The sequence below is a fragment of the Dipodomys ordii genome, unplaced genomic scaffold (assembly GCF_000151885.1).
Source record: "Dipodomys ordii isolate 6190 unplaced genomic scaffold, Dord_2.0 Scaffold94, whole genome shotgun sequence".
Classification (NCBI taxonomy): domain Eukaryota; kingdom Metazoa; phylum Chordata; class Mammalia; order Rodentia; family Heteromyidae; genus Dipodomys; species Dipodomys ordii.
Window position 1 is genome coordinate 4,618,487 of NW_012267310.1, and position 7,105 is coordinate 4,625,591.

The following is a 7,105-nucleotide window of genomic DNA, read 5'->3' on the forward strand; positions in this document are numbered from 1 at the left end:
TTAGCAGTGAAGAGCTCCGGAATTCTTAGCATTAAGAGATACCATAGCATATTGCTTATAGCTGTATTTAGGATATCCGTTTTTTCCCTTGGCATGTACAAGGCACTTGGTTCAACCCTTAGTACTTCAAAAAATAAGGAAGATATAGATATATAGATATTGTTGTTGTTTTTTGCTGGTCGTGGGGCCTGAACTCTGGGCCTGGGCACTGTCCCTCGGCTCTTCAGCTCAAGGCTAGCGCTCTACTACTTGAGCCACAGCACCACTTCTGGCTTTTTCTGCTTATGTAGTGCTGAGGAATCCAACCCAGGGCCTCATGCATGTAAGGCAAGCGCTCTACCACTGAGCCACTTCCCAAGCCCTATTTTTATATATTTTAAGTAGTCATACAAAAAGGATTCTGTTGAGATGCTCTTTTTTAATCAAAATGAGAAATGAACTTTTTTAAATGTTGATAAAATCAATTGTAAATTGGATATGTTTTGTATTACTATAATAACATAGATATGATAGCAGGGTTTTTGGTATAAATTAAAACTACCCTTAGGTGGGAGAAAACATCTTATTGACATTAGCAGCTGTGTAGTCAGTAAAGAATTATTGTTGCTATTCCTTGGTGGTATTTATAAACACTTTTATTTTCCAAGTGCTTTACAATCACTTATTGTCTAATTAATATCTAATCATCTGTTTATGAGTAATAATCACACATGTAGTGCAGTTTAATCAAAACTCCAAATACAACCACCATCACACTCAAGAATGCTGTGAAAATTTCGGGCCCTCTTTCATGGAATTTGCGGCCAGAATTTTGACAAAAATACATAATACAATAGAAAAATGGATTAAATTCCTCACTTGGATTTGAGCATACTTTGACTTCACAACTTTTGTCTGCCAAATATTGTTTGAATGTCACTAAGTAAATAAGATGATAATTTTCCATACTTAATCGCTTGATTTCATACATATTTAAAAATGTAATTTACTTAACTCACAAAATTGGATGATAGTTTTTGAGAAATGGACAAGGCCAGGCACCAATATAACATTGCAACAATTTGTAACAATTGTTGTTTCAGGGGTATTAGTGAAAATGATCAAGCCGGGGGCGCTGGTGGCTCATGCCTATATTCCTAGCTACTCAGGAGGCTGAGATCTGAAGATCTTGGTTCAAAGCCAGCCCGGGCAGGAGAGACTGTGAGACTCCTATTTCCAATAAACCACCAGAAAACCGGAAGTGGCGCTGTAGCTCAAGTGGTAGAGCGCTCGCCTTGAGCTGAAGAGCTGAGGGACAGCGCCCAGGCCCAGAGTTCAAGCCCCACGACTGCCAAAAAAAAAAGAAAATGATCAAATGTGCTCAAAGTGGTTCAGAGACCTTCAAGGTTAGTAATCTAACCAGGTTCAAGTCTAGACCAAGCTACAATGGTATGAGCACCTGCCAGTCTCAATTAGCCAAGGTGAGTGGATATGCTGCTGTTGTTCTTCATTATCTCCATGTTATTCTATAGGCAATTACAAGAACTATGTATGAAAGGCATTTTTAAGCAGGTAAATAATATTCATATTAATCTACTTTTTCTCCCAGAATGAAATTTCTTAGAAGTAGAATTATTGAGTCGGAGAGCTTGCCTTAAGGGTTTTGTTTTGTTTTGTTTTTGTTTTGTTTTGTCAGTCGTGGGGCTTGAACTCTGGGCTTGGGTGCTGTCCCTGAGCTCTTCATCTCAAGGCGAGTGCTCTACCGCTTGAGCCACAGCACCACTTCCGGTTTTTGAGTGGTTTATTGGAATCTCATGGACTTTCCTGCTCGGGCTGGCTTTGAACTGTGATCCTCAGATCTCAGCCTCCTGAGTAGTTAGGATTACAGGCGTGAGCCACCAGCGCCCAGCTATCTTGATCATATTCTTAAAGACTCTCATTTCTTGGTTATTGAACTGCCATAACTAGTTTATTCCTTCCTTCTTTCCCACCCTGCTGTTGCTAATACTACAGCAGATACCACAGGGACCTTCCAAATGTGATACAAATGAGTCTGCTGGGCAAGTAATACAGACCAGATGCCAGCATGGACACATTCATTCACAAGTGTACTAATGTTTTGTTTTGTTTTTGAGGTACTGGAGTTTTAATTCAAGATCTCCCTCTTGCTATTCAGATACTCTACCACTTGAGCCATGCTTCTAGACCTTGCTAGTAGATTTTTGGGCAATCTGGCTTTCCTTGCAAAAACTGGACTCAGAATCGTTGAATGTTCAAAGAAATATTTAATTCCAACCTATGGTTGCTGTAACAAGTATTACAAAGCTAGAGGCTGATAAGAACACCAATGTATTATCTTAAAGTTCTAAACCAGGGGACTGGGAAGGTGACTCAGTGGTAGAGCGCTTCACTTGCATGCATGAGGCCCTGGGTTCGATTCCTCAGCACCACATAAGCAAAAAGAAAAAAGCCGGAAGTGGTGCTGTGGCTCAAGTGGTAGATAGAGCGCTAGCCTTGAGCTGAAGAGCTGAGGGACAGCGCCCAGGCCCAGAGTTCAGGCCCCATGACTGGACCCAAAAAAAATAAGTTCTAAGCCAGGATCTGAAGTCTAAATTGAATCTCAGTGGGCTAAAACTGATGTGTGGGCACCACTGCATTTCCTCTGATGGTTCTAGGAAGAATGTGATTTCTGGCCTTTTCCAGCTTCCAGAAGCTGTCTGTATTGCTTGGCTTCATGGCTCAGTTCCATCCATCTTGAAAACCAGCAGTTGTATCACTACATCCTCTGTCTCAGTAATCTCTCTCTTTTTTTTTTTTTTGGTGGGTCCTGGGGCTTGAAGTCTGGGCTTGGGCGCTGTCCCTGTGCTCTTCAGCTCAAGGCTAGTGCTCTAGTGCTCTACCACTTGAGCCACAGAGCCACTTCCAGTTTTCTGGTGGTTTATTGGAGATAAGAGTCTCACGGACTTTCCTGCCTGGGCTGGGCTAGTAATCTCATCTTCTAAGTCTTCTGTTTCTCCTCTTTGGCTTAAAGGACCCTGGTCATTATATTGGACCCCCCTGGATAATCTCACCTACATTAAGATCTTGAACTTTTAACCACATCTGTAAAATCTCTTTTGCCATGTAAGGCAACATAGTCACAGCTTCTGAGGATTACGACAGATACCTTTGAGGGGCTGTTGTTCTGACTACCACATATTCCTTAGCATGAACTAAGCCTGGTATCTCATCTCTATTTACAGTAATCATACATTGTCTACAATTTCAGTACTCTGTAGTTTATGAAATTCTGCTCTGTGTCACATATGGGAACTATGTCCAGTTTACAAGTAACAACTATTTAGAGACATTAAATAATTTGGCTAAGGTTACAGAGTTAGTCTGTAGCAGACCTAGATTTCAAATTCATGGCCCTAGTTCATTGCATGCTGCCTTAGTGTAGTAGGAAGACCCCTACTCAGGCAGGCAAGCCCACCTAGTCGTCCGGAGTGACAGAGCCCACCGCAACAAAGTTGATATTAAAGAAGCAACTTTATTGAGAAGGTTCCTACACTGACCGGCCAGGGCCGCAGCACAGGCTCAGGAGCTGATACTGCGACCCCGAGCGGCCCACGTGCTTAGGTTTTTATTGGCAAAAATCACAAGGTGAAGCCTGGTCACGTAGGCGACCAATGAGATTGTCACACACCCAAAAGATTGCACAGTCATACCAGACCTCATGCAGGTGGCCAGTGAGGTTACACTTTGTCACATAATGGCTGTTTGAACCAGCCTGTCACTTTTGGTTTAAATGACTCGCGAATTCAATGGTAAAGCGGAGCTTAAGGTAAACATACACAAAGGAGTTTAACATATACAAGTGAAAAAGGCAGAGTTTATAGTAAACTCGGGATGTTGCCTGCATGCCAGCCAGCATGCCAGCATGAGCGGGATTACTGGCTACCTGTTTAAATGGTCAGTCTTTAACAAAACAATGAAGGTGGGTTAAGTTAAAGGGAGGGGGACCTAGAGGCATTCTTTTCATTTCAAGAACTGGGCTGGTTGGAGCCAAGGTTTTTGTTTTTTTCTATAATCCCTAAAACAAAAACAAAACCTGTAAAGAAGCAGTCCCAGCTCCAGTCTCCTCTCAGGGCCTAGTTCATTAGTATCAACAACATTTCCAATGCTCTCCTCATTTTTTTGTTCTCTTTGAATAGCCTTCCCATTGAAAGCTTTTCATTTAGTTTGTTTGATATTTAATGATACAACCTACTAGATAAAAGCTTTTATTAGGTCCCTGTAAACCTCATACTGACTCATCATTAGATGCCAATATAGCATGTCATCACAAAATACATATTGAAGATAATGCCTGAGTTAGGGTTGTGAATCAGTGGTAGAGTCTTTGCCTACCACGCAGGTGGCTCTGAGTTCCATTACCAGCACTGCAAAACAAACAAGAGAAGTAACTTCATAGCCTTCAGAAAGTCAAAAGGTAACATTGCTGAAGTGGATTTATTAAGTTCTTTTCTCTGGGAGTGGCATGTACATTTCTGAATAATAATGGGTGGTACTTGTGAAAAAAATTATCTTTCCAGAAACTCATAAATACTTCAAACACAATATTCTTGGAAAAGAGAGAGAGAGAGAGAAAGACAGACAGACAGACAGGACAGAGACAGAGAAAGCACCAGCCTAACACTTCCAGAGTCTAAGATCATGTCTTCTCAGTCTTGGTTGTACCTTAGAATTACCTGTGGGAATTTTAATAACACAAGTATTCATGGCCTAAAGATTCTGAATTAAATGAAGGCTGTGTGTGTGTGTATGTGTGTGTGTGTGTGCCAGTTTTGGGGCTTAACTCAGGACCTGGGCATTTGTCCCTGAGCTTTTGTGTTCAAAGCTAACATGCTACCATTATAAGCCACAGCTCTACTTTCAGCTTTTTGGTAGTTAATTGGAGATAAGAGTCTCATGGACTTTCCTGCCTGGTTTTGAACTGGGATCCTCGGGTCTCAGCTTCCTCAGTAAGTAAGATTACAGGCATCAATCACTAATGCCCAGTGCATGACTCTTGAAAGTTCAGAACCACCATAGTGGACCAAATTATTAAAATACAGATCTTAGTAAATTTAAATCCTCAAACTATTATCCTTCCCCCTTTACAAAAAAAAGAATCTCTATTTCTCTTGGATACAAAGATGGTAACCCTATTACTATTTATGTCCCAAGAAATTGGCTGTGTAAAAATGTTCAGTATGTCTAAAAGCCATCCTGTTAAACACACAAAGAAGAACAATTCTTTATTTCTGCAAAATGGCTTGATGCACTCATATCATCGTCTACCATAGGAACTTAAAAAAGGAGCAAAACCACCAGGCTCTGATGGCTCATACCTGTAATCCTAGCTACTCAGAAGGCTGAGATTCGAGGATCACAGTTCAAAGCCAGCCCAGGCAGGAAAGTCTTTGAGACTCTTATCTCCAATAAACTACCAGAATACCGGAAGTGGTGCTGTGGCTCAAGTAGTAGAATGCTAGCCTTGAGCTGAAAAGCTCAGGGACAGCCCAGAGTTCAAGACCCATAACCAACTCCCCCCCCAAAAAAAAGGAGCAAAACCTATCAGCAGGTAATGATGCCATTACTACAAACATTTTTTGGAATAAGTCTTTCAAAATTTTCATCATAGCTGAGTGCTGGTGGTTCATGCCTGTAATCCTAGCTATTCAGAAGGCTGAGATCTAAAGCCAGCCCAGGGCAGGAAAAGCTTTGAGACGTGTCTTTATCACCCATAAACTAGAAATGGAGCTGTGGCTCAAAGTGGTAAAGCACTAGCCTTGAGCAAAAGAGCTCAAGGACAATGCCCAGGCCCTTAGTTCAAGCCCTACAACAGACAAAAAAAAATTCATCATGGCCATTCATACATACATACATAAACATTGCTGTCAGACTTCTCTGTTTCTACTACTAGAGCAAATCTCTTGAACTCTATAAGCCTCAGTTGCCACCACAATACAATAGGACTAATAATATTGCTTCTGTGAGTTTGGTGGTGAATAAATTCAAAATAAAATATTTAGTAGAGTGCCTTAAATAAATACTTTTATCAGATTTTCCTTTGTTCTCTTCCCCTCCCCTCCCTGCCAAGGGGTTAAGCTTTTTGCTCCAGGCTAGCACCTTAACCCTTTGAGCCACAGAGCCACTTCCCGTTTCCTGGTGGTTAATTGGAGATAAGAGTCTCAGATTTTCCTGCTCAGTCTGGTTTTGAACTTTGATGCTCCAGTCTCATCCTCCTGAATAGCTAAAATTACAGGCGTGAGCCACCAGTGCCCAGCACTTAGTTCTTTTTGTCTGACACATTTCACTATAGAAATGTGAAGAGTCCTATTTGTTGTCTGGGCAAGTAATTTTGAGATAGTTAATTTCGTTTCAAATAATTGTCTGAGAAATGTAGATGGTCCTGGAATGAGTTGTTCAGAGAGTTTAAACCCTAGAGGGTCCCAGGAATGGGGCACAGAAAGAAGATAGCATCTACTACCTTTAGTAGTTAATTCACTATTCCTTAACAGTGGTCCCTTTGCCCATCCCCTAGGGGATGTTTAACAAAGTCTGGATAATTTGGGGCTGTTATGACTTGGTGGAAAATGATACTGCTGGCAGTTGATAGTTATAGATCAAACATGCTAATAAATATCCCTACTATGTACAGAATATCTCCTTCAATAAAGAACACTTTGACCCCAAACAGCAGTAAGCAGGGAGGTTGAGAAACCCTCGGCTAGGTGACCAAAATTCCTTGATGAAGCTTTTCCCAGCTAATTAACTTTGCCTTTCTTTGTTCTTCTTATCCAACACATACTGGTTATTAAATGCATGCTCCAGAGAAATCACTCAAAATGTGATTACTCTAACTCGGTGGCCCTAATTCGTTATTCATTTCTTTCTGAGAAAAGAAACGTGAGTAATGTTCTAACTTTATTTCCTTTGAGTTTCAAATACCAAACTCCAAGCATGCACTGATTACCTTCTTAATTAATAGACTATGAAGGAGGGCTGGGAAGGTGGCTCAGTGGTAGAGCGCTTGCCTTGCATGCCTGAGGCCCTGGGTTCGATTCCTCAGCACCACATAAGCAAAAAGAAAAAAGCC